The following is a 13342-nucleotide window of genomic DNA, read 5'->3' on the forward strand; positions in this document are numbered from 1 at the left end:
TGATGAACCACATTTCACCACTGAACCCAGGTGAGAGCGGTTTGTGCAACTATCATTCTGCTGAAATTGGAACATCAATCTTTATTTAAAGTTCAGAGCCTACTTGTCTCATTGACACATGATCGTAATGCACACTGAACGCTTAGTGTGAAACACTCTGGACTTCTGAAGTTATACTTCTCTGGTTTTCTTCCTATCTTGGGGTTTTCTCAGCCTCTTGCTGATCTCAGCTCTAACCGTCTCAGATCTTGGTGTTCTCTATTCACACATGCCCTAGGCAGTCCTGTTCACTTAAGTGACTCATGTTGATACCCTTCAGCCCAGACCATTACCTGAGAGTCCGCCTTGGATCTCCACCTTGGATGTCTCAAGGGTCTCACATTCAACATGTCTGAAGAACCTCTAGCCTTTCCCTACCCACACCTGCCTGTGGTTCAGGTTCAGTAAGTGGCACCATCCCCCACTGGCTTGCTAAGGTAGAAACGTGAAAGTCAACTTCGACCTATTCCTCAGCTCCATGAATTTTGTCAGTCATAAGGCCTGGTAGCTTCTCAAATCTCTTGAATTCATCCTCCTTCCAACACATTAATCAAGCCCCTATCGTTTGTCACCTGGAGAATTTCATAAATTTCCAAGTGATCTCTTTTTCAAAGTTAACTGCATTACTGAGCTGTAATTCACATTTCATACTTTTCACCCATTTAACAAGTACCATCCATGATCTTTAGAGTATTGACAGAGTTGCCCATCTATCAGTCTATTGTGTAACATTTTCATGACCCCAAAACCCATGCCACTGTCCGTTCCCTTCCCAGATGATCTCTGTAGATGCAGTTCTTTGCTCACACTTTCTCCAGACTGCAATCAGATTTCTTTCCATAAAATACTATGTCATGCTTTTGTTTAGAACATTTATTACCTTTGAAATAAAATCCAGGTTATTTTCTAACTTATAAGGCCTTTTGAATCTGGTCTTTGCTTGCTTTTCTGGACTAATTTCCTTTTTTACAGTTTATAAACTGACCAAATTGAATGTTTTAGTTAGTTTAATGGGCCTTACCTCTTTGTAGTTTTTTCTGCCTTAAGCACTATTCCCCATGAATTGATTAAATCTTAGGTAACCATACATCCTAGTTTATGCTTGTTTTCACTATCACTCTTAAAAGTGTGCCTGTTTGGATGGTAAATGATATGGTAACCCTGGTTAAGTTCAATTTACACTTCATGTGACTTCTTCTAGAGGCTTTAACAAAAATTCTACTACCTTGGTTCCTTTTGTTTAAATTTCAAATGCACCTCATATTACCTAACACCAAACTATTAGTTATTTTGGTTGTCTTCACTGCTGGGAGGACAAGGGCTTGTGTCTATCCTATCTGTATCTTCAACACCTGACAGCGTGTGGCACATAGCAAAACTGAACAAAACCTATGTAAATGAGTGTATAGGTCATGAATAAAATTTTAATTTCAGTAAAGTCATTCAGGCAACTATTTTGGAATTGTAATTAGTACTTAAATGTCTCTGACACTATGAAGAAAGGATTTATCAAATAACGATCAAATGAATTGGCATTAAAAAAACAAAACCAAACTTCCCAACATAAAAAAAGGATATAAACAAGTAGAGTTTATCCCATAAATAAAAGATTGCTTTAATATCAGAAAATCACATAATATACCATACTAACAGAATAAAGGGAAAAACCCCATAGGATTGTGCCGATAGACACTGATATGGTTTGGCTCTGTGTCCCCCAAACCTCGTGTTGAATTTTAATCCCCACGTGTCAGGGTAGGGAACTGGTGGGAGGTGACTGCATCATGGGGGCAGTTTCCTCCATGCTGTTCTCATAATAGTCCTCAATAGATCTGGTGGTTTAAAAGTGTGGCACATCCCCCTTCACGTTTGTGCACACTTGCTCTTTCCTCCCTCCCTTCTCTCCTCTCTCTCTCTTTCTGTCTCTCTCTTGTTGCTATGTAAGATATGCCTTGCTTCTCCTTTGCCTTCCGCCATGATTGTAAGTTTCCCGAGGCCTCTCCAGCCATATGGAACTGTGAGTCAATGAAACCTCTTTTCATTATAAATTACCAACTCTCAGGTAGTTCTTTATAGCAGTGTGAAAATGGACTAATAGAAAAATTATTGGACAAATTAGAGGACCCATTTATGATAAAATCTCTCCAAATTAGGAAGAGACAGTAAATTCCTAAACATGATAAGGAACATCCATGAAAAATCTACAGCTAATATGTATAATCATGAAAGATGGAACAGTTTCCCCCTATCAGGAGTTAGACAAAGATGTCTGCTTTCACCACCTCTATTCACAATTGTACTGGAAGTCATAACTGAGGCAATAAGACAAGAACAAGAAAAAATTTAACCCTTACTAGTTTCAGGAAAATAAGGGCATATGGCTTTGAAGGAGTCTCAAAAAACCAAAAACCCTAGAAATAATAACTTAGCTGGGCTGCAAGATAAAGATCAATATAAGCCAAACTCAGTGCCTCACACCTGTAGTCCCAGCTACTCAGGAGGCTGAGGTGGGGAGGATCACTTAAGCTCTGGAGTTCAAGGCTAGCCTGGGCAACAGAGCAAGGCCTTACCTCTTAAAAAACAAACAAAAAATCAGTAAACAGTTACATTGTATGTACTATCAACCATTAAAAAAAAATTTTTTTTTTTTTTTTGAGACAAAGCCTCACTCTGTTACCCAAGCTGGAGTGCAGTGGTGCCATCACGGTTCACTGCAGCCTGAACCATCCAGGCCCAATCCTCCTGCCAAAGCCTCCTGAGTACCTGGGCTGCAGGCGCAAGCTACCATGGGTGGCTAATTTTTGTAGTTTTTGTAAAGATCGGATTTTGCCATGTTAACCAGGCTGGTCTCAAACTCCTGGGCTCAAGCAATCTGCCCACTTTGGCCTCCCAAAGTGCTGGGAGTACAGGCACTGTACAAAGTGCTGGGATTATGTTACTGTGCCAGGCCATAAAAAACAGCAACATCGAGGTCAAGAGATTGAGACCATCCTGGCCAACATGGTGAAACCCCATCTCTACTTAAAAAAAAAAAAAAGCCAGGCATGGTGGTGTGTGCCTGTAATCCCAGCTACTCAGGAGGCTGAGGGAGGGGAATCACTTGAATCCAGGAGGTGGAGGTTACAGTGAGCTGATATGGTGCCACTGCCCTCCAGCCTGGGTGACAGAGCAAGACTCTGTCTAAAAAAAAAAAAAAAGTGACGTTAAGGAAAATTTAGTAATACATTTGACAAGTGATGTATAAGAACAGAACACTGACATTGCTGAGAGAGATTAAGATCTGAAGAGAAATATACCATGTTCATAGTTTGAAAGAGTCAATATTGACAAGTTGGTAATTCTCTCCAAATTGGTCTGCAGATTTAATGCAATCCTTATAAAACTGCCACTATGCTTTTGTTTTTCTTTTTTGTAGAAATAAATGGGCTGATTATAACATTTATGTGGAAAAACAAAAGCAAACTATTGTCACCTACAGTAGTCAAAACAATTTTTACAAAAAGAGCAAAGGAGATTTACTCTAAACTCTTCCAAAGTTTTACTAGAATAAAGATAACATGGTACTGCATAAGGATAGACATAGATCAATGGAATATAACTGAGTCCAGAAAGATCCTCACACATGTATGTATAGACTCTATCTCTCTCTATATGTAATACATATGTATATTATATATATATTTTTGAGATGGAGTCTTGCTCTGTTACCCAGGCTGGAGTGCAATGGTGCAATCTTGGCTCACTGCAACCTCTGCCTCCCAGGTTGAAGTGATTCTCCTGCCTCAGCCTCCCAAGTAGCTGGGATTACAGGTGTGAACCACCATGCCTGGCTAAGTTTTGTATTTTTAGTAGAGACAGGGTTTCATCATGTTGGCCAGGCTGGTCTCAAATTCCTTACCTCAAGTGATCTGTCTGCCTCTGCCTCCCAAAGTGCTGGGATTATGGGCATGAGCCACGGTGCCTGGCCTGTATAGTCAATATTTTTAATAAAGATATTTAAAAGGGAAAGGATAGTCTTTTCAACAAGTGGTGCTTGAACAATTGTATATGTATATGTTCATAGAAGTACTAGAAAAATGTATTAGTCTGTTCTCATAGTGCTATAAAGATACTACCTGAGACTAGGTAATTTAGAAACAAAAGAAGTTTGACTCACAGTTCTGCATGGCTGGAAGGCCTCAGGAAACTTACGATCATGACAGAAGGTGAAAGAGAAGCAAGGCACATCTTACGTTGTGGCAGGAGAGTGGGAGAGAGGGCAATGGGGAACTGTCACACTTTAAAACCATTAGATCTTCTGAGAACTCCCTCACTACCTCACTATCATGAGAACAACAACCCCCATGATCCAATCCTCTCCCAGGTCCCTTCCTCAACACGTGGGGACTACAGTTTGAGATGAGATTTGAGTGGGGACACAGAGCCAACCATATCATTCTGCATCTGGCCCCTCCCAAGTCTCACATCCTTTTCACATTTCAAAATCAATTATGCCTTCTCAACAGTCTTCCAAAGTCTTACTCATTCCAGTGTTAACTTAAAAGTCCAAGTCCAAAGTCTCATCTGAGACAAGGCAAGTCTCTGCCACCTATGAGCCTGTAAAATCAATAATAAGTTAGTTCCTTCCAAGATTCAATGTGGGTACAGGCGTTAGATAACTGTTCCTATTCCAAATTGAACAAACTGGCCAAAACAAAGGGGCCACAGGCCTCAGGCACGTCTGAAACCCAACAGGGCACTCATTAAATCTTTGAGCTCCAAAATCTCCTTTGACTTCATGTCTCATATCCAGGGCATGTGATACAAGGGGTGGGCTCCTCCCATGGCCTTGGGCAGCTCCGCCCCTGTGGCTCTGCAGGGTGCAGCCCCTGCAGCTGTTTTCATGAGCTGATGTTGAGTGCCTGCAGCTTTTCCAGGTGCATGGTGCAACCTATTGGTAGAACCATCATTCTGGAGTATGAAAAACAGTGGCCCTCATCTCACAGTTCCACTAGATAGTGCCCCAGTGGGGAGTCTGTATGGGGCTCCAACCCCATATTTCCCTTCCACACTGCCTTAGGAGAGGTTCTCCATGAGGGCTCCACCTCTGCAGCAGACTTCTGCCTGGACATCCAGGCATTTCCATACATTCTCTGAAATCTAGGTGGAAGTTCCCAAAACTCTTCTCTTCACACCCACAGGCCCCACAGCATTGGGGAGACTTCAAAGCATGGGGCTTGCACCCTCTGAAGCAATGACCTGAGCTGTTCACAGCCAGAGCTGGAGCAGCTGGGACACAGGGCACCAAGTCCTGAAGCTGCACAGAGCAGTGGGGCCCTGGACCTGGCCCATGAAACCATTTTTCGCTCCTCAGCCTCAAGGCCTGTCATGAAAAGGGCTGCTGTGAAGGTCTCTGATATTCCCTTGACACATTTTCCCCATTGTCTTGGGTATTAACATTTGACTCATTACTTGTGCAACCTTCTGCAGCACACTTGATTTCCTCCCCAGAAAATGGGTTTTTCTTTTCTACCACATGGTCAGGCTGCAAATTTTCCAATTTCTGCTTCCTAAGAACTTTCCAAACCCATGCTTTGCTTTCCTTTTAAACATAAGTTTTTATCTTAAACCATCTATTTGTGAGCACATGTAACTGAATGCTTTCAGAATAAGCCAGGACACCTCTTGAATGCTTTGCTACTTAGAAATTTCTTCAGCCACATACCCTAAATCATCTCTCTGAACTTCAAAGTTCCACAGATATTTAGGGCAGGAACAAAATGCCAACAGTTTCTTTGCTAAAGCATAGCAAGAGTGATCTTTGCTCTAGTTCCTCATCTCCATCTGAGACCACCTCATCCTGGACTTCATTGTCCATATCACTATCAGCATTTTTGTCAAAACCATTCAACTAATCTCTAGGAAGTTCCAAACTTTCCTACATCTTCCTGTCTTCTTCTTCTTCTTTTTTTTTTTTAGGCAGAGTCTCTGTCATGAGGCTGGAGTGCAGTGGTGCAAACTCAACTCATTGCAACCTCCATTTCCCAGGTTCAAGCAATTCTTCTGCCTCAGCCTCCCAAGTAGCTGGGACTACAGCCACATGCAACCATGCCTAGATAATTTTTGTATTTTTAGCCAGGATGGTCTTGATCTCCTGACCTTGTGATCCACCCGCCTTGGTCTCCCAAAGGGAGGGTGTGATTACAGGTGTGAGCCACCATGCCCAGCCCCTGTCTTCCTCTAAGCCCTCCAGACCATTCCAGCCTCTGCACGTATTCCAGTTCCAAAGTCACTTCCACATTTGCAGGTTATCTTTCTTTATAGCAGTGCCCCACTACCAATTCTCAGCAGTTCTCACGCTGCTATAAAGATACTACCTGAGACTGGGTAATTTATAAACAAAAGAGGTTTAATTGACTCATAGTTCTGCATGGCTGGGAGGCCTCAGGAAACTTACAATCATGGTGGGAGGCAAAGGGGAAGCAAGGCACAACTTACATGGCAGCAGGAGAGAGGAAACATGAGCAATGGGGAAGGCCCATATTTTAAAACCATTAGACCTCATGAGAACTCCTTCACTATCATGAGAAAAGCATAGGGGAAACCACCCCATGATCCAATCACCTCCCACCAGATCCCTCCCTCGACATGTGGGGATTACAATTCGAGATGAGATTTGGGTGGGGACACAGAGCCAAACCATATCAAAGAAACACAGGTGAATTCCTCTATAACCAGAGAGCAGGGGGACTTTCCTAACTATGGCTCAAATTCCAGAAGTATAATTTTGCTTACAAAAAAATTAAACATTTGCCATTAACAAGACATCATAAGCAATGTAAACAGACAAATGACAAAATGGGGGAAAGTATTCCTAGTGTTAGTATCTCTAATATATAAACAACCTTTACAAATAAAAAGCTGGGTGTAATAGCTTGAGTCTGTAATCCCAGCTACTCAGGAGACTGAGGTGGGAGGATTGCTTGAGGCCAGGAGTTTAAGACTGGCTTATGCAACATAGTGAGACCCTCATCTCAAAAATAAATAAATTAAAAAAACAAATAGATAATAATAAAAAGAACCCAAACCTTAGGAAAATGAGCTTGTAGGATGAACAGTAAACAGGAAACAAAATTCAAATGATTCTTCATCATATGAAATATGCTTACCTAATTGATATAAGAGAAATGTAAAGAAACCACAGATTCTCTTTCTCGTATATTAAATTGGCAAAAATTAAAAAGTTTGACATGACTGCTGATGGGTAAGTAGGCACACTCACATTACCCTCTTACTATGGTGGTTGTGGAGGATTGGGCAGAATCTGGTAAAATTACTAATCATATTGCCCTGTGACCAGCAATTCTACTTCTAGGAATCTCCCAAAAATAAGCTGGAAAAAATACTTTTTTTTTTTTTTTTTGAGACAGAGTCTTGCTCTGTCACCCAGGCTGGAGTACAGTGGTGTGATCCTGGTTCATTAACCTCTGCCTCTGGGGTTCAAGCAATTTTCCTGCCTCAGCCTCCCAAATTGCTAAGACCACAGACATGTGCCACCACACCCCACTAATTTTTGTGTTTTTGTATTTTTATTTTATTTATTATTATTACTTTTTGAGACAGAGTCTCGCTCTGTCACCAGGGGCCAGGCTGGAGTGTAGTGGCGTGAGCTCGGCTCACTGCAACCTCTGCCTCCCAGGTTCAAGCAATGCTCTCTGCCTCAGCCTCCCAAGTAGCTGGGACTACAGGCGTGTGCCACCACACCCAGCTAATTTTTTTTTTTTTTTAGTAGAGACGAGGTTTCATCATGTTGGCCAGGATGGTCTCGGTCTCAATGTCTTGACCTCGTGATCCACCCGCCTCGGCCTCCCAAAGTGCTGGGATTATAGGCATGAGCAAAAATACTTTTTAAATGTACACACAAGGCTGTTATTCCTTACAACAAATATATATTTATATAAATAAATAAATATATATATGAGACAGTGTTTCACTCTGTTGCTCAGGTTGGAGTGCAGTGGCTCAGTCTTTTCTCACTGTAGCCTCAACCTCCCCGGCTCAAGCATTCCTCCCACCTTCACCTCCTGAGTAGCTGGGACTTGGGACTACAGGCACATGCCACCACGCCTGGATAATTTTTAAAATTTTTCTATAGAGACAAGGTTTTTTATGTTTCCCAGGCTGGTCTCAAATTCCTGACACAAGTGATCCTCCCACTACAGCCTCCTACATTGCTGGGACTATAGGCATGACTCACCACATCCAGCCATCCTTACAACAATATTTGTAGGATCAGAAAGGACACAACCCAACTGTCCACCAATAGAGGATTGATTATACAAATAATGGCAGATCTATAGAGTAGATCTTCAAAGCATATTATTATTAAGGAGCAAAGTGGAGGAAAGTTTGTGTATAGTAAAATGCACATTATATTATCTATGTAAAGTATTTGCTATATTTTTTAAATGGAAGGATAAATTATAAAGATTTAAAAATGGTTAATTACAGGAAGAGGGAAGGAACAAAGTGAGGGATAAAAATAAAAGTTACGGGAGGCTAAGGTGGGTGAATTACTTTAGTCTAGGAGTTCAAGACCAGCCTGGGCAACACGATAAAACCCCATTTTCTACCAAAAGATACAAAAAAATTAGCCGGGTGTGGTGGTGCACACCTGTCCCATCTACTTGGGAGGCTGACATGGGAGAATTGATTGAATCCAGAAGGTGAAAGCTACAGGGAACCATGATCCCACCACTGCAATCCAGCCTGGTGACAGAATAAGACCCTGCTCAAAAAACAATAACATAATAAAAGTCTCTTTTACTGTGCAGAAGCTCTGGAGTTTAATTAGATCCCATTTGTCTATTTTGGCTTTTGTTGCCAATGCCTTTGGTGTTTTAGTCATGCAGTCCTTGCCTATGCCTATGTCCTGAATGGTTTTGCCTAGGTTTTCTTCTAGGGTTTTTATGGTGTTAGGTCTTATGTTTAAGTCTTTAATCCATCTGGAGTTAATTTTAGTGTAAGGTGTCAGGAAGGGGTCCAGTTTCTGCTTTCTGCATATGGCTAGCCAGTTTTCCCAACACCATTTATTAAACAGGGAATCCTTTCCTCATTGCTTGTTTTTCTCAGGTTTGTCAAAGATCAGATGGTTGTAGATGTGTGGTGTTGCCTCTGAGGCCTCTGTTCTGTTCCATTGGTCTGTATCTCTGTTTTGGTACCAGTACCATGCTGTTTTGATTACTGTAGCCTTGTAGTATAGTTTGAAGTCAGGTAGTGTGATGCCTCCAGGTTTGTTCTTTTTGCTTAGAATTGACTTGGCTATGTGGGCTCTGTTTTGGTTCCATATGAAGTTTAAGGTGGTTTTTCCAGTTCTGTAAAGAGGGTCATAGGTAGCTTGATGGGGGTACGTTGAATCTATAAATTACTTTGGGCAGTATGGCCATTTTCACAATATTGATTCTTCCTAACCAAGAGCATGGAATGTTTTTCCATCTGTCTGTGTCTTCTCTTATTTCCTCGAGCAGTGGTTTGTAGTTCTCCTTGAAGAGGTCCTGTACCTCCTTTGTTTGTTGTATTCCTAGGTATTTTATTCTCTTTGTAGCAATCGTGACTGGCAGTTGGTTCTTGATTTGGCTCTCTTTAAATCTGTTGTTGGTGTATAGGAATGCTTGTGATTTCTGCACATTGATTTTGTATCCTGAGACTTTGCTGAAGTTGCTTATCAGTTTCAGGAGATTTGGGGCTGAGATGATGGGGTCTTATAAATGTACAATCATGTCATCTGCAAATAGAGATAATTTGACTACCTCCTTTCCTAATTGAATACCTTTATTTCTTTTTCTTGCCTGATTGCTCTGGCTAGAACTTCCAATACTATATCAAATAGGAGTGGTGAGAGGGGGCATCCTTGTCTAGTGCCAGATTTCAAAGGGAATGCTTCCTGTTTTTGCCCATTCAGTATGACATTGGCTGTGGGTTTGTCATAAATAGCTTTTATTCTTTTTATTTTTTGACATGATGCATTTTATTACGCTTTTTAAAACGGTACAAAGAGCACATGTGCATGAGTTAAAAAAAAGGGAATGTAGGGTGTTAAAAAAGAAATACAAAATAAATCTGAGACATAAAACAAAAAAATTTCATTCTGTGAATTGAAGTAAAAAGGTATTTTGCTTACTAAAAAAGTATTATTTCAATATATTAAGTCTTCTGATTAGGAATACAGCACAAGACTTTCCTCACCTAATCGTTAACACATCAGATTCAGTTTCACTGAAGAGAGGATTAATCATGACATTACCTTACCGGCCACAGGCAGGCGACTAAATGTGCATGGATATGGTACAATGTCTCTGAGGTATTACAATAAATATAGCTGTTCAATAAAGTCAGCAGTGGACATCACCATTTTATTGTCAACAGGGAGACTCCATTGCCAGCCTCTTTTTGCCTCCGATGACTTTCTGTGAGGATTTTTCGCATTTAACAAAAGTAGTACTCATAGTTCTAAAAGTGGTTTCTCACTGTCCTGTTTTCAGCCTCGTCAGATCCTGCTTCAGATTCAGGAGGGGAATAAAACTGACCATCAGAAAGACCACCAGGTATAAGTGCTTCCCTCTCTGAAGCATCCTGAACTATCAGGAGTCTGTTTTCTTCTGCTTCTTTTGAGAGAAAAGCTTTGAAAGGATCACTTTTGCTAGTAAAAAGGCACTGGTCACTGCCATTGTCAACGCTATTGCCCACCAATGGCACAGTCTGCACACAGCGTATGCAAGTATTAATATTTTAAATTGAAAAACTGCCAAAAGAAATATATCAAAATATGAAGAATAGTAGTCATACTGCACCACCTCGTTCTCTAACGTATTCTCAATGCCTCCATTCACATTTAATTCTATTATCCACAGTAATGTTACAAATAAGAGGTCAAAGGTGACAAACAAACAGAAAGTCCTCCTGACATGAGATATGCCTTTCTTTTCCCTTCCTTCATAGGACTCAATCCTGGCCATGAGTTGTGTGGGGTTGATGGAATTGGTGTCTCGCAGAAAAGCATGGGAGCTCTGGCTCCCGGTGAGAGCATTCTCCATGTTTTCTGGCAGGTGGTTCATCCTGGGTTACAGGAGCCTTCTTCCAACCTCACTATCCCTAAAGAGAGGACACCTCAATGGGTGGTTTCGGGTCAGCCGCTCCAGGCTGGCCCGGGGACTGTGGCTCCGTGGTCGCTCCCGGGCCTGAGGGGCGGGGCTCAGCAGGGTGGGACCCAGGACCCAGTTCACCAGGCAACACACAGCCCACCGCCCGCACCCAGCAGCCCTCGCTTTTATTGTTTTGAGATATGTTCTGTCGATACCTAGTTTATTGAGAGTTTTTAGCATAAAGCGCTGTTGAATTTTGTCGAAGGCTTTCTGTGCATCTGTTGAGATAATCATGTGGTTTTTGTCTTCAGTTCTGTTTATGTGGTAGATTACGTTTATAGACTTGCATATGTTGAACCAGCCTTGCATCCCCGGGATGAAGCCTACTTGATCATGATGGATAAGTTTTTTGATGTGCTGTTGCAATCGGTTTGCCACTATTTTATTGAAGAATTTTGCATCTATGTTCATCATGGATATTGGCCTGAAGTTTTCTTTTCTTGTTGAGTCTCTGCCGGGTTTTGGTATCAGGATGATGTTAGTCTCATAAAATGATTTGGGAAGGATTCCCTCTTTTTGGATTGTTTGGAATAGCTTCAGAAGGACTGGTACCAGCTCCTCTTTGTATGTCTGGTAGAATTCAACTGTGAACTCATCTGGACCTGGGCCTTTTTTGGTTGGTAGGCTATCAATTACTGCTTCAACTTCAGCCCTTGTTATTGGTCTATTCAGGGTTCGACTTCTTCCTGGTTTAGGTTTGGGAGGGTGCAAGTGTCCAGGAATTTATCCATTTCTTCCAGGTTTACTCGTTTATGTGCATAGAGTAGTTTGCAGTAATCTCTGATTTTGTATTTTTGTGGAATCTCTGGTGATATCCCCTTTATCGTTTCTTATTGCATCTTTTTGATTATTCTCTCTTTTCTTTTTTATTAATCTGGATAGTGGTCTATCTATTTTGTTGATCTTTTCAAAAAACCAGCTCCTGGATTTATTGATTTTTGAAGGGTTTTTTGTGTCTCTATCTCCTTCAGTTCTGTTCTGATCTTAGTTTTATTTCTTGTCTTCTGCTAGGGTTTGAATTTTTTTGATCTTGCTTCTCTGACTCCTTCAATTTTGATGATAGGGTGTCGATTTTAGATCTTTCCTTGCTTCTCATATGGGCATTTATTGCTATAAATTTTTCTCTAGACACTGCTTTAAATGTGTCTCAGAGATTCTGGTACATTGTGTCTTTGTTCTCATTGGTTTCAAAGAAAATCTTTATTTCTGCCTTCATTTCATTGTTTATCCAGTCATCATTCAAGAGCCAGTTCTTCTGTTTCCATGAAGTCAGGTGGTTCTGAGTTAGTTTCTTAATCCTGAGTTCTAATTTGATTGCACTTTGGTCTGAGAGACTGTTTGTTATGATTTCCATTCTTTTGCATTTGCTGAGGATTGATTTACTTCCAATTATGTGGTCAGTTTTAGAGTAGGTGTGATGTGTCGCTAAGAAGAATGTATATTCTGTGGATTTGGGGTGGAGAGTTCTGTAAATGTCTATCAGGTTTGCTTGGTCCAGATCTGAGTTCAAGTCTTGGATATCCTTGTTAATTTTCTGTCTCATTGATCTGTCTAGTATTGACAATGGGGTGTTAAAGTCTCCCACTATTATTGTGTGGAAGTCTCAGTCTCTTGTATGTCATTAAGAATTTGCTTTAATGTATCTGGATGCTTCTTTATTGGGTGCGTATATATTTAGGATCATTAGCTCTTCTTCTTTATTTTTTTTGTAATTTTTTACCTATTCGGAGATAATAACATTAGCTCTTCTTGTTGCATTGATCCTTTTGCCATTATGTAATGCCCTTCTTTGTCTCTTTTGATCTTTGTTAGTTTAAAGTCTATTTTATCAGAGATTAGGATTGCAACTCCTGCTCTTTTTTGCTCTCCATTTGCTTGGTAAATCTTCCTCCATTCCTTTATTTTGAGCCTATATGTGTCCTTGCACATAAGATAGGTTTCCTGGATACAGCACACCGATGGGTTTTGACTTCTTATCCAATTTGCCAGTCTGTGTCTTTTGATTGGGGCATTTAGCCCATTTACATTTAAGGTTAATATTGTTATGTGTGAATTTGATCCTGCCATTTTGATGCTAGCTGGTTGTTTTGCCCATTAGTTGATGCAGTTTCTTCATTGTGTCG

General features: G+C 40.9%; 1 pseudogene; it reads right to left on the minus strand.

Moving 5' to 3' along the window:
• Positions 1-10399: 10399 nt before the first annotated feature.
• LOC110567970 (STARD3 N-terminal-like protein) lies at positions 10400-11132 on the minus strand (annotated as a pseudogene).
• Positions 11133-13342: the final 2210 nt, after the last annotated feature.

The sequence above is a fragment of the Aotus nancymaae genome, unplaced genomic scaffold (genome assembly GCF_030222135.1).
Source record: "Aotus nancymaae isolate 86718 unplaced genomic scaffold, 86718_ANA_hifiasm-v0.15.2.pri h1tg000025l, whole genome shotgun sequence".
Taxonomy (NCBI): domain Eukaryota; kingdom Metazoa; phylum Chordata; class Mammalia; order Primates; family Aotidae; genus Aotus; species Aotus nancymaae.